Genomic DNA, 13405 nt, shown 5'->3' with positions numbered 1-13405 from the left:
TAGGGTTAGGGTTATTTTTTGTTAGCTGACTTTGTATGTTGCCCTAAAATTACATGTTATAAGCGGCTAGAATGTATAAGGCATTGTAATGGTGTTGTATTGATTTACTGGATAATAATAAAAGATTGGACGACAATGCTCTATGGATGTAGCCTATTTTGGGTGAACAATGTTAAATCTCTGTGTTATCTGTGTTATGCAATTTTCTTCATCTTTTATGTTTATATCTACATATAATTATTAATTTTTGGAGCACTCTGATGACTCTGATACCATGTGATATTTTGTCAAGATCAAGGGCACAATGAAAAGAACAAAAGAGAGACAATATAATGACAAGAACAAACTGTACTCTCATCAATATATAAATGATCAACTGGATTAACCAATACAATGAATATAGGTTTGCATATATAGGCATGGCCAAATGGATATGTGAGCACACAGTCATGATTTGTGGCTCAATGAGAAACAAGGGTAGGAAGAAAAAGTAGGGGTAGGTAGGAGAAATAATATAATATTCCACAAGAGGTGGATGACCCACCAAATGTGGAATGTAACAACAAGATAGGACCACAAAAGGTGGAATTTCTCCTACAAGCTACATCCCTATGTGCACACATCCCTAAGTCTCTCATATCCAAACTACGATGAGATGCATTATCCTAAGTTAACTTAAGTAAAGTGTAATTATATCCTATAAGAATAAATAATTACACCAACACCCCCCCTTAAGTGCAACTTAGGTAAATGAAGACTCAAGTCAACAATGCAAGATGGGTCCTGAAAACTGGGCCATGATAGGTACCCATGTACAACATGCGAATGCAAGCAAACCTATGCATTGCAATCTCTCACAAATGGAGAAAGGGAGAAAACCTAGTGGGAAAAAAAATCCCACCAAAAGAGAGATGAATGTAGAAAAGACTCTCAAAGAAGAAGGACAAAACCTCAAAGAGGAAAATGTCCCCCCCATAAGAGAGGAAGGAGAAGTCAGCTGCCCCCCCCTAATGAAATATCCCACACCCCTAAGAGAGCTTGCAACTGCTGGAACTTACTCTCAGTGAAGGGTTTGCTGAAGATGTCTGCAACCTGGTCCGCTATAAGACTATACTACAAATCAATGACTTGCTTCTGAATCAGCTCTCAGATGTAGTGCATATGAATCTCGATGTGTTTGGTCCGCTGATGCTAAACTGGGTTCTTTGAGATTGCAATAGCACTTTGATTGTCACAATGTAGAACTGTCGGTCATGGAGTGAAGAACCCAAACTCTATGAGAATATACTGAAGCCAAATAGTCTCAGTCAGTGCATTAACAACCCCTCGATACTCTACCTCAGTCAAAGAGAGAGCAATAGCATACTGCTTCTTGCTTTGCCAACAAATGGGGCCTGAACTGAGGTGGAAGTTGTAACCAAAAGTAGACTTATGATCATCAAGATCTCCAGCCCAATTGGAGTCTATGTAACCAAACAAGCAAAGTCCTGTGCCTCCTGCATAGTGAATCCCATAATGATGTGTACCTTGGATGTAGTGTAGGATTTGTTTGGCAACTTTCCAATGAAGTTCATGTGGTTCCTGCATGAAATGGGAAACCATGCCAACCGCAAATGAAATATCAGGGCGTATGTGAGTCAAGTAGATGAGACTAACCACAAGCTGACGATATAATGTGGCATCAACTGGTGGAGAAGAGCACCTAGCCTCAAGCTTGACTCTTGAAAGAAAGGGAGTCGATGCAGGCTTACAATCAACCATATGAAAGCGTGCAAGTAGATCAAGAGCATACTTGGGTTGAGAAAGAGTAATCCCGGAAGATGACTGTGAAATCTCTATCTCGAGAAAGTAGTGCAAAAGACCCAAGTCAATCATACAAAATATGTCATGCAAAGCAGATTTGACACTGCTAATGATAGATGTGTTGCTCCTTGTAATGATCAAATCATCAACATAGAGCACAAGTATCAAGTGTGAGTCATCCTGTCGCAAAATGTAGACATTTGGATCAGAATGACACATGGTGAACCCTACTGAGATAAGAAAGGAATCCATCTTGGCATACCAAGCCTTGGGGGCTTGCATAAGGCCATAGAGAGATTTCCTCAGTCTGCAAACCAAGGAGGAATCTTGGATGAAACCTTGTCAATGCTCCATATATATTGCTCTTGTGTGGAGGAATTGATCGAATCATGTTGGTTTCGTGGTATTTTGGTATGAAAATGTAAATGCGTCTATTTTTTAGGGTAAGTTGTAGATTTTTCAATCGTGGATTTCTTTGTTGTTTACTCATTTCAAGGCTACTAATGATGATCTTGGCAGAATGTTGAGGATGTGTATATGCAGGTACTTAGGTTGGATGACGTTTGGGTGTGTGTTCAAGGAGCTTCATTCACACTATTTCTGGGTCTCCCAGCCATACTACATTGTCTTTTTGCTTCCTTTAGTGCTTTTGGCAGTTGTATGCAATTTTTTCCTTTACCCTGTATTATGCTGCTGGGGTATGAAGTATGTAACGAGGTGGATGTTTTATTTTGGGTTTGGATATTTGGGTATTTGTTGAAATGCGGCGGTTGCTTATGTATTATTTTTTCTTTTTCCGATCTTCAATAAGATTTGGGCCAGGCTAGAGGTTTTCTTTCCTCCATTCTTTCCTACCCGCACCGAATGGAGGTGTAATCTTTTTATTTTAATAAATTATATATCGGCTTCGACCTTTTACTTAAAAAAAAAAAAAAACATTCAAAAGTACCAATCTAATGTAACTATCTAAGATAATAAAAAAGTCATAAATTTACACTTCAAAAAAACTATACAATAATAAATGTTCCTACCAGGATGTTCTCTTTCCAATTCCAACCATTTTAAAAAACAATGACTTCCTAATAAATTCATCAATCTATTAAAATCAATTCACCAAATTAATAGTGCTGATACAACTTAACACACATTAAAAATAAATTTTAAAATAACAAAAACAATAAAAGTAAATTGTAAAATAACAAGACATAACACTAAAACCAATTAAAAAAATCAAAATAAAATAGAATAAAACATATGCAGCTTTACACCTGGTTGCTGCATTTTGGGACACTTTCATCTTCCTCCATTAACAGACCATGTTGCAGCAAAAGAACGTCAGGAGTTTTATAGGGCTGGGTTTCTTCCTCTATTTAAAATTCTAGGGTTAGGGTTTTAAATTATATAGGAAAATGAAAGTGTTATACTCATTGAGAAAGTGTTGAACGTCACATTGACAGATCGGGTTTCGCCCCGTTTACCGCCCTTTTCTTTCCACCCACGTCTTTTCTATGACCGAAGTAACTCATAGCTTTTAGTTGACGTACTAACTACGCTTTTTTCATACCTCGTTATGTTAAAGCCCTTGAAAGGGAATTTTCTCCAATAGTGTTTGGCACATTGATTTATGAAGTGGACGATGAAGAGGCATTATTCAAAAACTACATTAGTGTTAGTCATGCTCGGCAATATTTTGAGTTTTATTTATTAAAAATAATTAATCTTGATTAAAGGTTTTTAAGGGGATTTGGAATTTTAATTTTAATTAAATAAATATTTTATTAGAATTTAATTATATATGTTTAGTATATTAACTTTTGGATTAGATCATTGACCTTCCCAATATTGTTTTGTTGAAGCTGAATTTTGATGGGTCATATAGGGGAAACCCGGTCACGTGGGAGGGGGTGGAGTGATTTGAGACTCATGTGGTAGCCTCATCCTTTCTTATGTGGAAAATTATAGAATTCAAACTTGAAGCATGGCTGAAGTGGCAGCTATTTACCATGGGTTGGTCACAGCTAGGAATAAGGGACTTAAACACATCATTGTTGAAGGTGACTCTAGAAACACCATCATGATGCTCAAAGAGGAAACAAAATTGGATTGTAAATCCAAACTTCTCATTGCCAAGTGTAATTCTCTCCTTACTTCACCAGGAGACATCAGGTTTTGCCACATGAAACATGAAGGCAACTCTGTGACATACAAGTTGGCGGGGATGGGTGCGTATGCTAATGATTTCAAAATTTGAATCCACTTGCATGAAATTTTGATGGAGGCTCATGCCATTATTTTGAAGGAATTGTCTCTTAATGATGAATAATACCAATGTTGGTATTTTGTTACTTGCCTTTTTCGCCCTTTCCTTTCCTTGCTAGTTAAGGTGATGGGACTTAAATATTATTGTTGGTAACACCTGCCATTGTAGTAGACAAGCCAGTAATGATACAGGAGGATATTGGAATAAAGGAAGATCATATGGAAGATGAGTTTCATAAGGTAAAGGAAAAGAGTTAACTGGGAAATGCTTCAAGAGCAACCAATATGGGCACAAGAGTTGCAAATTCTTTGAATCTTCTCAAGGAAGGCATATAATGTTTGAAATGAGCAATCAAATTATTCAGGCAGATCAAGAAAGTCTGGGGTCACCTAATCACCACAAAGAGGATAAACTTTGGACAATGTTTGTTGCTAAAGATAGTATTGTTTAAGCCCCAAAAGGAAAACCAAGAAATAGTTCAAAGGAGAGCCTTATTCAACACCAAATGTAAGTCAAAGGGTAAATGTTGTAGATTGATTATTGACAGTGGTGGTATGGATAATATTGTTGCAACATAGATGGTAGATAAGTTAGACATTAAAAGAACTAGGCATCCATCTCTGTATAAGGTGTCATGGTTGTAGAAAGGCCATCAATTGCCGATAAGTGAGTAGGCTTATGTTCATTTTCAGATTGGTGATTATAAATATAGTGTATTATGTGATATAATGCCCATGGATGTGTGCCATGTATTGCTTGGAAGATCATCATAATTTGACAGGAAAGCGGTGTATGACGGAAGTGAGAACACTTATACCTATGGATAAGGATGGAGTTAAACATACTTTGATGCCTCTCCAAGAGAAAAATGAAGATAGTAGTGGTTGTTGTAGTAGGAAAGGTATATTGGTGAGTGGAATTGAATTCACTCAAGCCATGAAGGAAAAATAGTTTGGTTGTGCTTTGGTACTTAAGCCCACGCTTGTCCTTACTTCACCAAGGTTGGAAGAATTACCTCAAGACATAAAAGGTCCATTTTGGAGAAGTACAAAGATATTGTTGCAATAGAGTTGTTGGATGCATTCCAACCTATCAGAAGCATAAGTCATCACATGGATTTGATTCTTGGGGCTATCCTTCCAAATAAGGCAGCATATAGGTTAACACCTAAGGAGAATGAGGAGATTAGAAGGAAAGTTGAAGAGCTACTTCAGAAAGGTTTGATAAGGGAAAGTCTCAGCCCTTGTATTGTTCCTACCATTTTAGTACCAAAGAAGGAAGGTGAGTGGTGAATCTGCACAAATTCTAGGGCTATCAATAAGATAACAATTAGATATAGATTTTGTATTCCTCAAATTGAAGATATAATGGATTATTTGAGTGGCTCTATGTAATTTTCCAAAATAGATTTGAAAAGTGGTTACCATTAGATTAGGATCAGATCTAGAGATGAGTGGAAGACAACATTTAAGACCAATGATTGTCTTTATGAGTGGTTGGTCATGTCATTTGGACTCTCTAATGCACCTACTACTTTTATGATACTGTTGAATGAGGTATTGAAACTGTACCTTGGGAATTTTGTGATTGTATATTTGGATGATCATATTTTGGTTTTTAGTAGATTAAAGGAGGAACATCTGGAGCATTTGAGGATGGTAATAAGGAGATTGCATGAGGAGAATTGCAGATCAACATCAAGAATTGTATGTTTTTGCAGACTGAACTAATCTACTTGGCATTTAAGGTATCCAAAGATGGCTTAAAGATTGGTGAATAAAATGTCTAGGCCATTCTTGATTTCCCTACACCAAGAAGTGCAATGAAGGTAAGGAGTTTTCATGGTCTTGCTATTTTTTATCATAAATTTATAAGGAATTTTAGTCATGTTGTTGCTCCAATTATTGAAACTATTAGGAGAAGTAAAAGACCATTTGAATGGACTAAAAGGGATAAAGAAAGTTTTATATTTCTTAAAATAAATGTTATTGAAAAGCCTATCCTTGTTTTACCTTATTTTGTTAAAGTGTTTCAAGTTGAGCGTGATGCTAGTGGTTTAGCTATTGGGGTTGTTCTCAGTCAAGAAGTGAAACCAGTGGCTTACTTTAGTGAAAAGTTGAATGACAAAGTATTCATCTTCTGATATTGACTTTTATGCCTTGGTACAATCATTGAAGAAATAGAGACATTACTTGTTTCTTATATAATTTGTGGTGTATACTGATAGTCATGTTTTACAATTCATAAATAGTCAACATAAGTTAAATCAAAGGCATGCTAAATGGATAGAATATCTTTAAAATGTTAACTTTATACTGAACCATAAAATTGGGCAAATAAATAGGGTTGATGATGCATTAAGAAGGAAGAATTTATTGTTGCAAGAAATACAAACAAATAGTGTTGGTTTTGAAAGATTGAAGGAGTTGTGGGAAGATGATGCAGATTTGAAGGAACCATTCAAAGATTATAGTATTCCTATCAGCAGAGATAGAGGACCATAGATAGGTTATATGCCATATGAGGGCTTGTTGTTCAAGGAGAACAAGTTGTGTATAACGAATGCATCTATAAGAGACAATTTGTTGAAGGAGAACCATTGTGTTAGTCTTGTTGGTCATTTTGGACAGGGTAAGACATATTTGCAGCTAAGAACTCATTAATATTGTCCCAAGATGCAAATTGATGTTAAAAAATTTGTAGAAAGGTGTAGAGTTTGTCATCTTGCAAAGGGAAAAAGTTGGAATATGAGTTTGTATCAACCACAGGCCTTAGGATTTTGTGAGTGGAGACTATTTTTTGGGCTTGCCTCAAACTCAAAGGGTAATGATTCAATATTTGTAGTTGTGGATACATTTGAAAAAATGGTTCATTTTGTACCTTGCAAGAAAACTAGTGATGCTACCAATATTTGTAATTCATTCTTTAAATAGGTGGTGAGGTTGCATGGCATTCCATGAAGTATAGTATTCAATGACGATTCAAAGTTTGTGGGACATTTTTGGAGGAGACATTGGAAGAGGTTGGACACTAATTTGAATTTCAGTTCTTCTTATCATCTACAAACAAATTATCAAATTGAGGTTGTAAATAGGAGTCTTGGTAATATGCTAAGGCGTCTTGTTGGGAAACACTTGGTAGTTGGGATCTAGCATTAATTTCACTTATAGTCAGTCTTCCAACAAAAGTGTACATGGTCTGGTTCATTATATATTGTATATAGAATGCACCCATGAGATATGTTTGAACTTAGAGATCATGGTGGGATGGAGAAACACAATGCAAATGGTGAAGATTTTCCTATATCCATCCATGATCTACAGGAAGTAGTGAAGAATAAAATTGAATTAAGAAATCAGTGGTATAAATAACATACTGACAAGAAATAGAGAGAACTTCATTTTCAGGTTGGATACCTTGTCTTGGGTCATCTTCGAAAGGAGAGGTTTCCTACTGGGATGTACAACAAACTTCACATGAAGAAGGTTGGTCCTTGTTGAATACTCAGAAAATTTTCTACTAATGCTTATGAGATAGCTTTGTCTTTAGATTTGGGAATCTCTCCCATCTTCAATATAATAGATTTATATCCCTATAAAAACGGTGCAAATGAAGGTATGATAGATGTAAACGACTTTGTCCCTCAGGAATTACAAATAAATTCTTTCCTTTCGTAAAGTATAGACTGTATTTCATGGTCAAACTGAACATTCCACGGTCTTCTCTGTACTTCAAGGTACATATGTCCCAGATTTGGGGATCTACGAAGATCCTTTGATTTTTTTAGTAAAGGCATTTTGTGGTCCCTGCACGTGGCTTCTATCATGTTCAAATGCTGACAGAGACATTTAATCAACTTCATCAATTAATATTTCATCACCTGAGATTCGTCATGAGCAATGGTTTTGCAGGATGAAATTTAACACATCAGAGTACACGCCTATCAGTTTGTGAAGTCTAGGAAGGTGTTCTGACCAAATTTTGAAATGCCTCTTTAGGTTTAAATGTGAAAATGTGCCTGAAAGTTGCAAGTTGAGTTTTAGTGATCAAAAAACTGTGTCAATCAGTTCCAGAGGTATTTGAAGGGTGTCCTGAGGCATTTCAAAGGGCCTGTTGAATGAAAACGAATTTTTTTTAGCCAAGCCCACTTTGGGGCCCAACCTGACTTGTAGCTTCATGATGTCTTTTGAATCAAGATTTAAATTATTATTTTAAATCATATATTTATATGATTTAAGTATTAAGGAGTTCATGAGGAATGAAGGTATATCATTTAAGGAAGAATGTTTCGGGGATCATTATGGCTGTATGTAATGGCTCTGGAACATGAATAAAGAAAGTTTCTTGTAACACAAGAAGTATGGATCTAGGTGGAAACAATGCGGGAGGCCAAATGTAATGTTGTCCCACTTCCAACAGACTAGCCATACAAAATCAAGTCTTCCTGTCTTATTCCATAGTGTCTTTTCAAACAGTGGTATACTGCTTCTATATCAGCATAAGTATTGAACTCAGTTGCCTGCACATTGTAACAAATGCTACGATTAAGCTTACCCTCTATATTCAGCATGAAAACATATCAAAACGTATTGACAGATACAAATGACTAGGTTGACTTAAGTAAAATAAGATTTATCAAAGGCTTGAATATGTCGTTGATATTGACCCCAGCAATGAAATTGCAAGTATAATGGAAATTTCAACAAATGCAATTGGCATGAGTAAAGAATTTCTCCCTGGGCAGCAAAATGGAGTGTAAAATAGTATTTAAAAAACTTTCTGGCGAATGCAATTGGCAGGCGTTAAGCCAGCATCCTCCACACGTGGCAGTTGGGAAAAGGTTTTAGTAACTTCAAGCAAATGAAACTGGCATATGAGATGCCAAATCCAACGTAGCAGGTGGCGTGAGGGTTTTATAAAGCTTTCTAGAAATGCAATTGTTAGGTGTAAAGCCATCATTCTCTGCGTGGCATTGAGAAGGCCATAGAAACTTTCAAACAAATTCAGTTGGCAGGCCCAAAGCCAACCTTCCCTTGTGTGGTAGATGGTGCATGGCCAACTCTTCTCTGCCTGCGCGTGAGGTGCGTGGTATGGAGCAGGCGTTAGTAATTTGAAGAAAATGCACTTGGCAGGCGTAAAACCAAATTCCACAACCCTTGCCAGCATCCTCCTTGCGTGATAGACTAAGGCGTTTGTAACCTTAAAGCAAATGCAGTTGCCAGAGGTCGCGTGGCTGCAGACAAAGGCATGGGTAATTTTTCAAGCAAATGCAATGGCGTTAAACCAAATTCTTATATGTGGTGGAAAATACTTAAAACCTTCAGGAAAATGCAAAGGTTAGGTGTAAAGCCAGTCCTCCAAGCCTGCACAGTATGTGGTCTATTTGTAAAAGCCATTAAACTTTCAAGCAAAATGCAAATGACAGGGGAATGTGTAAAGACATTTATCCCATATTGGTAGCGGGGATGAAATTTTTGTATTTAAATACAAAGTCATATACATATATATTTAATGTCTAAAGCTTAAAGGATTTTCACAAGAGGTTTCTTGGCGACCTAATGGACCCCATGCGTGCGCATGCATCTAGAGGAAGATTGATGGTGTTCGTTGATCTGCAATGATGGGCTCCGATCTAGTGGCAGTTCGACGGTGTTGAAGTGGCGGTTAGGTAGCAGGTTAGGTGGCACCTAGGTAGATTTTGAGCGAACCAGAAGAAGACACGTGGGAGGGTACAAAAAATGATAGTTGACAATTCATGATGCAGATCTGATCTTTTTCCCTCTTCTTTATATTATCAGTTCTTCTCTTTTTTGTAGGTCACATATATGTAAGGCATATATACAGTTGCATTCGATTGTCTTCAGCAATTCTTTAATTTTAATAAATCTAGTCTTCAAGGGAGTTTGGGTTTATCCTCTCAAAGTGAGAATGTAATTTGGGTGTTCTTAGGTACTCTTCAAGGAAGAGTTTAAATTTTGTGAACAATTATTTTGGATTTGGGTCAATGTTTAGATATGTATGATCCTTTGATTGCATTTAGAATGTATTAATGCTAGGCATTAATATAGGGATATTTTTTTCAATGAATTTGATCTGCAGCTTGGATTTCATGTGTGGTTATTTGTATTGACTCTATGCCTAGGTTGAGGCACTGATCTGTTATAGCTAGAAGTTACTTGCATCAATTTTAAAATCAAATCAAAATATCTTTTGCTTTCTATTCTGTGGTAATGTTCCACCTATCTCATGCTCCAATTTAGTTGAGATGTCAATGTAGATCTAGCCCATTTGTAGTAACCTCCTTGTTGTTGAGCCTTTTGAGATTCATCTGCTTTCCGTTGATGTTGTTATATGTGTATAATGGGTCTAATTCTATGCATTAAAGGTACACCCACCTAGGCTTTGCAGAGCCTGAAGAGTAGGAGGATTTAGATCCTTATTATGTTGTACAAGTCCTAAAGTATTTCATTGTATGAAATTGGATATTTCATAGATAAATTGCAGGTGAACTTAGGTTTCTCATTTTTTGAGAACAACAAGTCATACTCAAAGTTTTAGGACAGTCAATTAGTTCTTTGAAATTTTGGCTTGTTTAAGGTTAAACAAGGTTTGGGACACATCAATGGACCCTCCACACACTCTATCAAAAATCCACCAACCCTTGGTAAAACTTCCTTTGCATACTCACAGATCAAACCTTTCAACACTTGCTGTTATGACAGACCGAGACAAGAATTTCAGTCCTTCCCATCAATGTTTGCATGGGCTTCTTGTTTTTTAGAATCCCACACACATATGAATATGAAAGAGAAAACTAATATACATTTTCATGCCCAATTTGGGGCTTATTCAATAAAAAGTATAAAAAATTTAACATTTTAATTGCTCTTAGTTTACCCTAAGAAGGGTTTTGATTGATTTTACCAAATCTGCAATAAATTATCAAATATAGATCCAAAATTAAAGAAACCAAAGGAAAATGAAAGTATATTCATGTAACTTAAATCTCCAACTAGTTTCTAGTACAAATCAAATAATTTGATTGTAGAAAACACATGAAGAACAAACTGCAATGTTCAGAATACTAAGAAAAGTGTAGGGAATTCAATAGTTTTAATTGATTTTCTCCAAAAATCATCAACCAACCCCTCATAACCAGAGGGAAGGTGAATTTAAAGCCTATTAAAGCCTCCAAATTGATATAAGAAATTTTTTAAGTGATTTCAACAAGCACACAACTAATTCCACTTTTCAACACAAAGTTGCTTGACAAGTTTTGTGACAATATGAGCAACTTTGACAATTTTTAATTCTAAACCTTCCTATGACCCAAAACTCATAAAAATAGGTCCAAATAGTTACAAAACACCCTTGCATCACATTAGGCATCAAATTTGACCCATTGAGACACATTGTCCACATATTGACAACTTTTACAATTTTGACAATTTGACCCTTGATAATGACTTGATCTAACATCTAATGGTCATAATGACCTTATTACATCACAAATGGTCTCAAAAGACCTTATTTACACATTTGAAACTTCAAAACACAAAAATTTCACATTTATCCTAATAGAGGGTTAAGGGCCAATTAGGTGCTCCTGAACCAATATTATAGAATATTAGATATATTTTTTTATCGATAACAGTTTAATATATATTACTTGAATAAAAAGATTTACAACCAAAGAGTAGATAGACATTCTGCCAAACTATGGGGTCACACCCCTATTACAGCAAGAAACCTGACAAGACCCCATCCCACCATGACCAACATCCACAAAAAGGCCACACACCGACACAAAAAACACACCAAAGATGCCCCTAACGTCCCATAGAACCTATCTAATAAACCACCCCAATGCCTCTTCTCTTGAAAAATTTGGGATACCCCTGCTAGGTCCTACCTCCTGTGACACACTCCCTCCACCTGGCATCGTTCCTGGCCTGCTACTGCATAGAGACCCATGCTCCACCACCTTCGCCTATTTTTTTGAAATCTGGTGATGAACCAACAACCTCCCATCCACATCTAGAGGGGCCTCAGACCGAGTGGGGGTCACCTTGCCATGAATCTTCACCTGTTTAGTCGACCCTAGTTTAAGCGCAAACTCCACAATCTGGCCCCAACCTAACCTTGCGTCATCCACCTGTAGTGCAACCACCCGGGAAGCCGACCATATGACAAAGGGCTGCAGCGCCCCCACATCCACCCCAATCCTCCTCTGTGGACCTTCCACCAACTTCAACCCCTCACCAATGACAACACGGGCCACCACATCCTGCAAGCCACCCACCCATTTGGGTCTCAGCACCAGGGAAGAAACCCGTTGCACTTCCTCCACCGACTTTCCCACCTGCAAGGCTAGAGCAACAAAAAGCGATGAAATATCAAGGTTTGTTCTCGACTGCCAATCTAGAGTCAGGAATTCTTCTCCAAATAGCAACCTCACTACTCCCCAAAAGTCTTCATCATCGACTCTGAAGACATTCATCAGCCTAAGCTTCGAGATTAGCCCACGAAATGCAGGCAATTGCCCATCCGACAACAATGAAAAATTTGCTTCCATCCTTTCTCGCTACTATGCAAAAGAAACCTGAACACACCTCCTACCACCAAGCAGCCACCACAAAATGCTAGGAAATGAAACACAAAAGCCTTCAATAGGAGCCACCATCACATGACATGATTACTCCACACGCTTTGCAGAAAACTAAGCATCATCGTCAGTCACTCACACCGATCACCTTCATCATCATCCATCATCGTAAGGCCACTTGCAAAAACATCATAGATCACACTCTACGAGGATCTTTAATTCCCACAGGACCATGGCTTCAAAAGGTCTCTTCAAATCGAGCTCGGGTTCACTTTTCTATGAGAAGCCATCTTACCAAGTTCAAAATCGAGAGGACTAAGATTTCTAAAGTCCTCAAACAAACTATAATTATTTTCCAAGGAGCCATTCGCTCCCACATTTGAAATTTTTTCTGCTTTCAAGTTTGCTTCCGGGAGGACATGAGTCACCTTAAAATCTTCAAAACTGCCCAACGGAAGTAGCATTCTTCAAACCTTCTTGTCTAAGTGGCACGCCTCCATTCGGCCTCGAGCTATCCCATTCACCACAACCTGAGAGTCTCCTTCCAAATGAAGTTTCTTCACTCCTAGTTTCCCAATGATTAAGATAGCTTCTAATGCTGCTTGACACTCAACAATGTTGTTCGACCCATCCTCCAATCTTTTAGCACCAATGGCCAGAGTGTTGCCCCAATCGTCTCGAGCAATCACCCCAACACCACAAACCCTCGGGTTGCCCCTCGATGCACCATCAAAATT

This window comes from Cryptomeria japonica, chromosome 4 (assembly GCF_030272615.1).
Source record: "Cryptomeria japonica chromosome 4, Sugi_1.0, whole genome shotgun sequence".
Classification (NCBI taxonomy): Eukaryota; Viridiplantae; Streptophyta; class Pinopsida; order Cupressales; family Cupressaceae; genus Cryptomeria; species Cryptomeria japonica.
The sequence above is the reverse complement of the archived record's forward strand: the minus strand, read 5'-3'. Positions refer to the sequence as shown.